The 12,273-nt window shown below is 53.9% G+C and overlaps 1 long non-coding RNA gene across 1 annotated transcript; it reads right to left on the bottom strand.

Annotated features, from left to right (window-relative positions):
• Positions 1-1,455: 1,455 nt before the first annotated feature.
• Positions 1,456-6,415, bottom strand: LOC121022272 (uncharacterized). The gene is made up of 3 exons (XR_005786883.1): positions 6,214-6,415; positions 5,858-5,893; positions 1,456-1,534 (listed from the first exon to the last, which is right to left on the bottom strand). It is a non-coding gene; the product is annotated as an uncharacterized LOC121022272 (long non-coding RNA).
• Positions 6,416-12,273: the final 5,858 nt, after the last annotated feature.

Genomic DNA, 12,273 nt, shown 5'->3' with positions numbered 1-12,273 from the left:
GGCAGCTCTCTGATTGGCCAGCCTCAGTCCAATGACCCGTCACGGCACCCACCATGGCCAGCGTGGCGGCTCATATAAAAACATGGTTACCGAGAGTGCGTCAGTGACAAAAGCAGTCGGGGCTCACGGAAACAGACACCCAATGGGTACGCTGGATTTATAGTTCTTTCAGTTTTGCTCCATGGTGTAAGTCAATGAACATGTTCAGAACGAAGGCCATAAGGAGCGTCTGTTCAATGAGGCTGGAGCTGCAGGGGTTGTATCCCCACCACAGGGCCGAGCTGCAGCTTTTGTGGAAGTCGGAAGCCCACCCAGCCCTGAGGGTCCGTGTGTAGAGTTCTGGAGCCACAGTGGAGACAGATTACGGCACCATCCACACTCTCCCTTCCTGTCACAGTCACCAGGAAAGTCTATCAGGAGGTGTCAGCTCACCCGGTGGGGAGGGCAGGGCCCCTGGAGGGTTAACGAAACCAGGGCGAGACATCTCCCAGCACCGTGCCTGGCCCCACCAAGCGTTGTACCTGTAACCTGTCGTTACTGATTGGCATGGTTATTTGTGTCACAGCACGCTCCCTGCTACAACACGAGCCCTGGATTTGTCTGGTTTATCTCTGCATCCCCCTGCCTCCATGCACTTAATAAATAACTGCCAGATGCTAAAATATTGCCGTCCTCTCCCCTCCCCCCATCATTATTCTTACCACCCACACAGGTCCCTTTCTTACATGAAGGGTGCCCCCTGCACAAATCCAGCCTGCAGACCCACCTCATGTCTCAAAAAAATGTGAACCAGTTGCCAGCATCTAAAAATCAGAATCAGGGGTGCCTGGGTGGCGCAGTCGGTTAAGCGTCCGACTTCAGCCAGGTCACGATCTCGCGGTCCGGGAGTTCGAGCCCCGCGTCGGGCTCTGGGCTGATGTTTCGGAGCCTGGAGCCTGTTTCCGATTCTGTGTCTCCCTCTCTCTCTGCCCCTCCCCCGTTCATGCTCTGTCTCTGTCTGTCCCATAAATAAATAAAAACGTTGAAAAAAAAAATAAAAAATAAATAAATAAATAAATAAAAATCAGAATCATTGATTTCTTTCGAAATACCCACAGATTTATCCCCCTGGGGTAGCATTCTTGCGTGGCAATGGTTGCCTAGGAATGAGCACAGATTTCCCCCAGGTGGTCTGGGGTTGACCACAGTCTCCACCATCCCCTATAGTCTCCCCCCGCCCCACATCCTTTGTCTGTGTCACCTCCTGGCCCCTGTAAGCAACTGAGTTTGTAAGTCCCGAACTCAGGCCTCATCCACTATTAAACCCAGTGTGTGTGTGTGTGTGTGTGGGTGTGCACGTCAGTCGGTCGGTGAGGTGCTCGCGCATCAAGCTGTTATCCCCACTGAGCCACAGTGTACTGAATTCGCGATTTCCTTTTGCAGCTTAGCAACTCACCGGAGAGCCGAGAGAGAAGGGAAGGTGTGCTGGTGGGTGAGAAAGAAAACAAAGCTGAGGGCTGGAGGGGCCGGGGAGTCAGGAGCTCCTTTTGGAGACCTTGAAAGAGAACATGACATCCTTACCCAGCCCTGGCTTCTGACACACCAGGGGGCCTCCAATGATCTCGAGAGAGTATGCAACATTGGACGAGGAGAATTCCCAGTGCAATATGGCTTCTAATTCGCTCTGATTATAAAACACAAGCATCTGCCCTTCCTCTGTGGGTGTGCTGGGGCCTCAGCTAGGTGGTCTGCCCACCTCGGCCCACCCAGGCATCCGGCACCTAGTGGAGGTGGGAGGCAGGGGGATGGGGATAACGCTGCCTTCTCATCTCGGGCTTGCACCGGCCGGACCCTGGGAGGCCAGAGTCTTCCCTGAGCGCCTCAGCCCCACCCCACATCTTAGGGAATCTCAGATCTGATCGTGAGGGAGTCAAAGTCATCTGCTCTGCCAGCCTCTGTCCCCAGAGTGCTTTCAGTACTCTTTTAGGGATCACTTTCTCTCTCCACAGAGTCACTCAAGTTGCCTGCCTAATTATCTGTCTTCCGCAGCTCAGTGCAGCCCCTCAAGGTGTCTGTGTATCTCTGGGCATCTCTATGACCCCAGAGTCCAACATGGGTCCTCTTAAATGGCCCCACAGCCCCACCCTTGAGAGCTGGCCCTGGACACTCTCCAGAGTCTCCACAGGCCCCTTCCAGACTCCACTACCCTTAGCTGCCAGCTAGGGTCCGCCCCCTGGTTTGCCAATGCGCTCCTCCCCTCCTGCCGGGTGACGCTAACTCCCCACACCTGCTCTGGCCAGTCCCCCTCCAGCAGCTCAGTCACCTGCCAAACCCACGTTCCCTGCTGCCAATGGCCTCCCTCAGTTCCCAGAATCTTGACAGCAGGGGAGGAGCTTCCCCGATGGGAGGGGTCAGGTGGACAGGTGACTATGAACTCAGGAGCAGGGAACCCGGAAAAGGCGAAGGCTGCGTGGCAAGGCAGGAACCCCAGCAAAGCAGCCAAAGAGGGCGGCACCAGCCTGTTGCCAGCCGTGGACACCTGCTTGGGGTGCCCACTCTCGGTGCTCGTGGCCCAAGTAGAACTGACCCAGCCCCACTTCCTGACCCATCCTCACCTGCTCAGTCAGACTGTCCCATACCCCTGACCACAGTGACCAGCTGAGGATTCTCACACTTAGCTCACTGGGAACCCTCTTTAGGACCTTACGGCAACTATTAAGAATGAGACACCGGGGCGCCTGGGTGGCGCAGTCGGTTAAGCGTCCGACTTCAGCCAGGTCACGATCTCGCGGTCCGTGAGTTCGAGCCCCGCGTCGGGCTCTGGGCTGGTGGCTCGGAGCCTGGAGCCTGTTTCCAATTCTGTGTCTCCCTCTCTCTCTGCCCCTCCCCCGTTCCTGCTCTGTCTCTCTCTGTCCCAAAAATAAATAAAAACGTTGAAAAAAAAAAATTTAAAAAAAAAAAAAAAAAAAAAAAGAATGAGACACCTCCCCTCTTGTGGAAGGCTGTCACCCTGAAGTTACCAGTGGTTCTCTTGGCTACTACCTGGGGAAAGCCTGCCTGAGAACAAATTGGACACAGAAGAAAGCAGAGCCAAGAGGTGGAGAGACATCATTTGCGCACCCGGATCCAGCCATGCCTGAAGCCAAAATCATCCTGTACTTCTAGTTACATGAGCCGGTAAGTTTTCATTTTTGTTAGAGCTAGCTTGAATGTTCTGTCACAATCCAAACAGCCCTGAAAAGATACAGGTTTTATTCTAGAAGCTGATCCGTAGGTAAATGCAAATCCAAACTAAATAGCTTAGTGCGTGGGCTAGATGGGCAATGGGTACTAAGGAGGGCACTTGTGGTGACGAGCACTGGGTGTTGAACGTAAGTGATGAATCACTGAATTCTACTGAAACCACAATTGCACGTGTGTGAAATAACTAAAATTTAAATTAAACATTTTTAAAAACCTAACTAGTATAGTGATTCCTCAAAAACTTGAATGTAAAAATTCCATATGATCCAGCAATCCTACTTCTGAGTGTAGACTGAGAAAAATTGGAAGCTGGAACTCAGATGTTTGTACACTCGTGTTCATAGCAAATTATTTACAATAGCCCAAAGTAGAATTATTCACAAAGGGGCCCCTGGGTGGCGCAGTCGGTTAAGCGTCCGACTTCAGCCAGGTCACGATCTCGCGGTCCGTGAGTTCGAGCCCCGCGTCGGGCTCTGGGCTGATGGCTCAGAGCCTGGAGCCTGTTTCTGATTCTGTGTGTCTCCCTCTCTCTCTGCCCCTCCCCCGTTCATGCTCTGTCTCTCTCTGTCCCAAAAATAAATAAACGTTGAAAAAAAATTAAAAAAAAAAAAAAAGAATTATTCACAAAAACCAGCATCCGTGGAGGGATCAATGGGTGAAGAAAACGTGGTCTATTCACACAATAGTATATTATTCAGCCTTAGGAAAGAAATTCTGACACACGTTACAACATGGATGAACCTTGGGGACATTGTACTTAGCGAAATAAGCCAGAGTCACAAAAGGAAATAGTGTGTGATCCCGCTTACACGAGGTCCCCACAGTGGTCAGATTCCTAGAGACAGAAAGTAGGATGGTGGGTGTGGGGGGACTGGAAGAGGAAGAGGATGGGGGAGTCCGTGTTTACGGGGACGAGATGCAAGATGAAGAACGTTCTGGAGATCGGTTGCACAACAGTGAACGTACTTGGCCACACCCTTAAAAATGGTTAAGACGGTAATTTTATGTGGTGTATATTTTTACCACAATTAAAATTTTTGGAAAAACAATAAGTAGACGGTATATCTTCATTGAGATAAAGCCAAGGACACAAAGAACTACGCAAGGTAAAATAGAAATCATGTAAACAAATTTACGGAGAAAAACATGGCCCTCCACCGGGCTGAAGGATGGGGAAGCTGGGAGTATCCATCTACCAGCTCCTGGCCTTTGTGGACTGAGGGTTGCTCCAGGGGCACAGAATCCATGGACTTCCAGGCTGCTAAGCTCGTCTGGGGAGAGGGACCTCAGGAGGGAGACGCGGGTGCTAGAAGCAGTAAGCAGTCAGCATGCGCGTGTGCAGGACCAGGCATCCCAGCCCCAGGTCCAGGCAGAAGGACATGAGCCAAGTCCACACATGACACTTTGCTCCCTCAGGCACTCTTCTTGAGAGGCTTCGGTGCCTCTCGCCACTGCCCAGGTGAGGAGCCAGGCTCAGGGAGGTTGAAAGACTTTCCCCAGGTCACACAGTCAAGAAGCCACAGGCTCAAGGTCTGACCTCAGCCTCCACGCCGTGCTGCCCCAGCAGATAGGAAGAAGGACCTGGGGTGGGCCACCAGCACTGGCCTCTGTCATTGTTTTGGCCACAGCCTCGTGGCACAGCCACAGAGCTACCCCAGCACAGACCAGCGTGGCTCAGAGGCATGCCAACTGGGAAAAGGAGTTGGAGAATCCACAAGGAGGTGGGTTTCAAAAGAGGGCAAGTCCAGAACACTGATTTTGTTCTCGCTGCAGCCAACGGATCAGAAAATTACAACCCAGCAACCGTGATCCAAACCGCCACCCTCCGTGAAGGCACAGACCCAGCACCCCCCTGAGGAGGGTCAGCTGGCCATCCCGTGGTGGCCGTGGGAGGCAGCCCAGATGAACCAGGCTCACCAGGCTTGGCAGGGCTCCTCCGAGCAGCACTTTGTTTTTAATTAAAGTGTGCCAACCTTGGGGTGTGGCCAGAGAGGTCAATGCTTTAAAGGTTCCCAGGCAGGCTGCAATTAAATCTCTCTCCTGCCGTCTCTCAAGGCTCTTTGAGACAAAGAGAGCCACACAGCAGCTCTAGGAGGTAACCTTCCCTCCCACTGAATTGGGCAGTAGCATGAGGGACAGGGAGTGGGGAAGCTCGGTGTCACCCACTCCCACCCAGGGCAGAGCAGAGCCGCTGTGCCCCAGCCCCCAGGAGAACAAAAAGGGCCAACTCCAGCCTCAGCACTTGGCCGGCCATTTCTGGGGTAGAACGTGGAGGTGCAAAGGTCCTGGGGTCTGGCAGGAGTTCAGACTTAACGTGAAGGCCAAGCCAAAAGCTTACCCTCAGACTTAGGGTGGCAGGTGGTTGTTCTGGAGTGAGGGCTAGGATCTGTTCCGTTGGGAGGGAGGGGACCCACTCTTCAGACTCAGGCTTGGGCATTCAGGGTGTGTGGTGACTGTAGTGCTGGGTAGGCCCCTTGGGTCAGAGGCTGTGCTTAGAGGGCTTGGCCCTCCACCCATGCCCCCCTGGCCCCGCAGGAGCAGGTGCACTGAGATTCCCCTCACTGCTCCCTGCACCAACTCCCTGGCCTGCCTCAGGCCTCTGCTGCAGCCAAAACCATGGTCTGGTCCTCCTCACCTGAAATGAGACAAGACTTCATATCCTCATTTTGTCCTGGAAAAAAATAAAAACAAAAACAAAACAGTCCTCGAGCACAGATTTCTTTTCAGTTCATTCTATACACACACACACACACACACACACACACACACACACACTGGCCTCAGGGCCTTTGTACATGCTATCCTCTGCCTGGAACTCTTTCTCCTGACACTTTGCCTCAGATCCTTGCTAAAATGTCACCTCCTTTAGAAAATCTCCCATGACCATCCCTCCCCAAGATGACGTAAAGTCTCCCTTAATAAGCTCGAACACTGCCAGGCATCAATTCTTCCAGCACTTACTAACAATAGTGACCATTTTTAGGTACTTACAGCTTCTCAGGCACTGGTTGAAGTTCCTTGCAAGGATCGCCTAATTAATTAGCTCCTCACAACAGCCCAATGGGGAAGGTAACATTATTGTAGCAGATGGTCACATCAACATAGCCCATCTTACAACACGCCATCGACGTGCAACGACCAGAACAGGCAAACCACGGAGTACGACAGGAGGGACTGTGTGTGTGTCTTCCAAAACTAGGTCCTAAAAGGCAACGTGGCTTATATGGCTTCCACCTGGCACCCTCTGCCTCCCTCTCTCTCTCTCTCTCTCTCTCGGACACTCACCCTTGGAACTTGGCCACCTTGTCACAAGGAAGCCCAGGCCATATGGAGGAGGAGAAGTGGCAGGTGGTATTCTGGCTGAAAGCCCTGGCTAGGCCAGCACCAAGCGCCCAGTGGGTTCTTACAAATTACTTTGGCTCAGAGAGCACACACTTTGAGGGCCCGTGATGGATAGGGACCAAGATGAGGAATGAGATAAATGACCGAAAGAGGAAGAGCTGGGCCTGCCCGTCTCAGGAGAGGTTTCCCAGGCAGAGAAAGAGACGGGATCAAAGTCCTGGCAGTGGAGAGGGCACAGGGCGAGGAGTGAAGATGAAAGAAGAAGGTGCAGGAGAGATGAGCGGGCTTGAGAGCCGGGCTTTCATCCTGAAGATGTTGGGATCTGTTGGGGGTTTATGCAAGACCTGTCACCGGGAGGATCTGAAGCCATCATGACTAAGATGGCTGAAGGTGAGACTTTTACTGGGATATAACGTTTTTAATGTACAAGTAAAAGAAATGAAGCTCTAATGGTGGAATGTCAGGCATCCACTTGAGAAGTTTCTGGGCAGGGAGTTCTGCCAGTAATCCTAGAAAGCACATAATGTTTGGTTGACACAAAGTGCCCCTCAGACATGTCCGCAGACTCCTTAGCCCTGCTCCCAATGAGAGGCGGGCTCTATGCCCCTATGTGCCCCTATGCCAGACGGGCTTGGGACTGACTCAACCAATAGAGTGCGGCACAGCTTCAGACTCGCGGTCAGGAAACGCCTGGAGCCCTTGCTCACAGAGCACTGAGGCTCCACGTAAGGGTCCAACCACCTAGGCCACCGTGCGGTGAGGGACTCCAGGCCACGTGAAGCGGCCACACAGGCAGCCCAAGTCTTCCCCCGCACAACGTGTGCCTGAAGAAGCCTCCAGATGAGTCGCCCCAGGCTCAAACTCTCCAGCTGGGGCCAGTCGTTAGGAGCACAGGCCCCATGCGCCCTCTGGCATTCAGATCCAGACTCGGGGAACGCTGGGGGGTGGGGGGCACCAAGGAGAGCAGACCAGACAGGGATCTGTGCACGTGTTGCCTCGCTACGTCCCCCAGCGCACGGGACCAGACTCAACCCGCTTGTGGCTTTAACTAAAGCCTTCTGGGAACTCCTGTGGTGGTCCCTGCATAGACAGCCCCTGACTCAAGCTCTCACTGGCCCATCTCACAGATGAGGAAGCTGAGGCTCAGAGAAGAATGTGACATGCCCAAGGCCACGTGGCTGGAGTGCTGGGGCTGAGACGGTAGCCCTGCCCCCACCCCTGGCCTTCACCTTGAAAGAGGAGCTACCTGGGCGCAAAGCACTGCCCAGCCATGCCTCTTTACTCCCTCACCACCCCCAGCCCCTCCCTCCCTTTCTGCTCCTCCCCCCCCCCCCCCACTGCTGCCCCAAACTCATCACCTGCGTGGCCCCTAGCCCCGGCTGCCTGGAGCTCTGCCCCTCAGGCAAATCTTTCAAGACTCTCCTCACTCCAGGGAGCCCTCTTGGCCCGCAGGCTTGGCCCGCAGGCTGTGTGTGCTCCAACCCACCGCACCGGCTCAGGCATTCCTGGAGGGCGGGGACGGAGACTTGTGTCCACCTCAACGTCCCCAGCCCAGCCTGGAGCTTGGCACAGAGTAGGCCACCGGGAGAATGAGTCAGAGGCCCCAGTGGACCACGGGGCCAGCCACTGGGGTCAAACACTGCCCTCAGGCCTTGGCAGAAGCTAAGGTCCATCACGGATGGAGCTAGCCGGACCTCCAGAGGCACAGAGAAGACTTGAGAGAGAGACAGACACTCACGGGCTTCTGGGGTGTCACTAATCGATATAAATGACGCCACTAACACACAGAGTGGTGGCAACGCGTGGACGTGTGGACGGACCACATAGAAACAAGGAGGCAGGGTGTCGGCTGCGAGAGGCCGCTGGCGCTGTGGGCAGAGGGTGCTGGCAGCCCGCAGGAAGGGGACATAGATTCAAGGGGGAAGGGGCTTAGCCTGTCGCCTCTGGGCCAGGACGAAGGCCAGGAGGAAGCAGCCGCCTGGGGCTTCAGCAGGGCGCTCGGAGCTCCCCCGGACCTCCATCACCTGCCCCATCACCTGGAGGTCAGTGTTCTGCCTGGCGCCGGGGCCACTAGCAGAGCAGCCCCTTGATGTCACCGCCCCTGCTCAGCACACAGATCTACACCCACCCAGGACTCACGAGGACTAACAAGACACTGAGGGGGTGAAAGGGAGTGAGTTTAGAGGCCACGCATTCCCCAGGGCCTCGATGTGCTCAGGGAAGGCGGGAGGAAAGGAACCAGCCGTGTCTTGAGCCACCTGGGCACCTGGAGTGGGGGCAGGGTGGCTTCCCCAGGGACCCCGGGGCTCAGGACAGACGAGGACCACGTGAGGTGTCTGCGCCTCCCTCCTCAGTTCTGGGCACCCCACTGCTCACAGAAGCATCGAGAGCCCTCTGTGCTCAGAGGTTAAGGACTGCAGGTCCCACGCCCACAGGGCCAGCCCCCCTACACCTTAGCTGGCATCCCAGGTGCCGGGCCCTGTGCCACTGCTCCCGTGGCTCAAAGGAAGCCAGAAATTAGGACTCGTGTGAAACACACAGATGTCTAAATGTTAGCCCCAGACCAACAAACATGAGGGTCTGGGGGTAAGGAAGAGACAATGGTGTCCAGTCACCAGTTCACAGTCTAGGACTCAAGGATGACCATCCCGGCATGTGAGGCTCAGAGGCTGAACCAAGGATAATGACCCCAGTGGAGGGAGGAGACACCTGCATTCGAGGGGCCCATCCCCCATCAGGTGACAGTCCCAGGGGGCTGTGCTGCAGCCCCAGCACACAGCCATAGTGACCAACCACACTGGCACAGCCCTGAGCTTGGTGCCTCACTTAAATGGGTAAGTGCCATCAACAGCCCCCTTTTGCAGATGAAGAAGCAAAGGCACAAAACACTCAAGTCAGTTGCTCGGAATCCCAGCTCCCAGGGACAGGCACCTTTCACTGAATATTTAGCTAGCAGCTCTCAGGACTCAGAAAGAGCAGTTCAGGCACAGAAACAGCCTTTTGCCCGCGTCTGTGTGTGTGTGTGTGTGTGTGTGTATAACACATGCTTTGGGGAATGATTACCTGCTGAATCCCCATTAGAGATGCCTGGTCTGAAAGGAGACCATGGGCTTGAGCACAGAGAAGCAGCAAAGCCCCCACCGCATTCTCCTGGGCTACTCCTGAGACCCTCCCAATTCCTCCTGGGACCCCTACTCCACCAGAGAAGGGGGAGCCCCCCGGAATGACTGAAGTGGACTTCCCATCCACCTTTTCCCAGGCCAGATTCAATCTGACTTTACAAAAATTAACATTGGGCGCCTGGGTGGCTCCATTGCTAAGCATCTGACTTCGGCTCAGGTCACAATCTCGCTGTTCGTGAGTTCAAGTCCCACATCAGGTGAGCACAAGCCCTGCTCTGGGTAAAAACACGAGCCCCACTTTGGATGAGCCTCGCTTCTCTCTCTATCTCTCCCTCCCTCTCTCCCTCTGCCCCTCGCTCACTTACACCCTCTCTCTCTCTCTCCCTCTCTCTCAAAAAAAAAAAAATAATAATAATTAACATTTGTTTCTCAACCCGCATCATAGTGTTTAACTGTCGCAACAACGTGACAGGGGAGGGAAGTCTGTCATCGTCCCCACCCCGCAGCTCCAGGCCTCAGGGCACAGCGGTGGACTGAGCTGTGGCTAGAGAAGGAGCCCATGTCTCAGCGGCAAGCTGGGAGCAGAGAGGTGGGTCCAAGGCCACCACCAGGGCCAGCATGGGGCAGAGGGGTCAGAGGCTTACAGAAGCCACATACCCAATGCCACCCGGGCTGGTATGACCAACCCAGATCCTGGGGCATCAAATTTGCCTGGCTTAAGCTCTTTTAATAAAATAAAGACTTGGGGGGTGGATTATAAAAGTAATTCACATTCAACACAGCAAATTTGAAAAACAGAGAGAAAAAAAAAAACAAAGAAAATGTTAATTGCCCAAAATAACACCAACGAAAACACACTGTCCACGGTTTGGCATATTTCCCACCTGTTTTCTGTTTTGCTAATTTTTACAGTCAAGATACGACTGGATATATAATCATATAATCAGGTTTTTTTTTTTTTAGGTAAACTCTCATTAGTAGTCTCCCTGTCATAATAATTCGTAGGCATCCGTTGGGAAGGATGGTATAGTGTCCCCCACATGAATTACTGTGCTTTACCTCAGCTGTCCCCTTTAATTGGACCCGTATGTTGCTTCTTATTTTTTTTTGCACTCATGAACAGCCCTGAGATGAACACGATTGCTAAAGATTTTTCTTTCCTTAATTGTCTTTTAAATTAAAAAAACTCTTTGAATGTGGTAAATACTTTAGAGACTCTAATAGAGTACACGGAAGACAGTGAGTGCGTCTCTTGTCCTTGATCCCCTCTTCCTCAGTCTCCGAGGCAACCACTGGTCCCCAAGGTTTCTGTTTCTGCCAGGACGTCCCACGCGCAGGTAAACACAGACATGACCGCGCTCCCTCCGTCTTCCCCACAAATGGCAGCCCACAGCTTGCTTTGTTCAGTTAACAACATATGCCTCAGATTGTTCTCACTGGGACAGGAAGATGAGCCCCGTGTACCACGGGGCTAGGGAACCCTGCACCCAGTGGGCCAGTGGCATGATGGGCGACTAGCACTCCAGAAAAGGAAACAGGCTCTGGCTTGTAGCGCTTGCCGATTTTCGTGGTGTAAATACTCCCACTGTGGTGATGTCAGGCCATCGGCAATTTAACAGTTGGCTAGCGATTTTTCCCGGCTATCTAACAATCATCTCTCAAGGGCCAAAAGTGGGCTGGCTCTGATACAGTGAATACACTGCCTTTTTTTTTTTCTTTTTTTGGTATTGGGAAATTACTGCCTTGTGATTGATTCCCCCGACGAGGACTTTCTGGGTCCCAAAGTGTAAACACTCTTACAGTGTTGATCCACTTAGCAGATTAACACCCAGAAAGGCGAGCCATCGTGGCACGTGTCGCTGTGTGTGTGCACCAGCACTCACCCGGGCTCAGTCTCTGGGCTTTATTCTTTGCTAAGCGGATGTGAGGTATGAGTGTCCTCCTGTGGCTTTAATTTCGTGGTGAAGGCCAAGAAGACCAGCTGCAGGGGTGGCCTTCAGCCCTGCACCCCGCACTGGAAGGGGCGGCCAGGGGAGGGGGGCGGTCTCTGCAGAGACTGGCGGTCCAGGTCCAAATGGCCTTGACAGTTAGGCCTGCCTTTGAACCATAAAGAGGACAATCAAGGCCCCTGGTGGGGTCTCCGATGAGCGTACCAAATACCTGAACTCCTGACTCGACGCGGCGAGGCCGCAGAGCAGCGGGGGCCCCAGCACCCAGGCAGAGCCTGAACTCACCCCTGAGTGACAAGAGAAGTCTGGGGGTCCCTCAGTTGGACATCCTGCTTCCCGGTGACAGAATGCCAGCCTCAGGCCAATGAGAGAACAGACCGACTCATAGACCCGGGAGCCAAAGTAACCCCTTTCCCTCTGAGTTTGTCTCCACTTCAGGCAAGGGAAGGAGCTTCTTCCCTCAGGGTCAAGACGCCATCAGAGCTTTGGGAACGAGCCTGTAAAAGAGAGGGTCTCTGTCCCAGAAGTTCTGCAGAAATCCCAGAGACAGTATCATTAAGCAGGAGCTCCCGGCGGGGGGGAGGGGTGCGGGGGGGAGGGGTGCGGGGGGGGGGGGACACAGTCCCTGCAGCACAAGG

Source organism: Herpailurus yagouaroundi, unplaced genomic scaffold, assembly GCF_014898765.1.
Source record: "Herpailurus yagouaroundi ecotype Mexico unplaced genomic scaffold, PumYag 387, whole genome shotgun sequence".
Lineage (NCBI taxonomy): Eukaryota > Metazoa > Chordata > Mammalia > Carnivora > Felidae > Herpailurus > Herpailurus yagouaroundi.
This window is presented reverse-complemented; position numbering and strand designations above follow the sequence as displayed.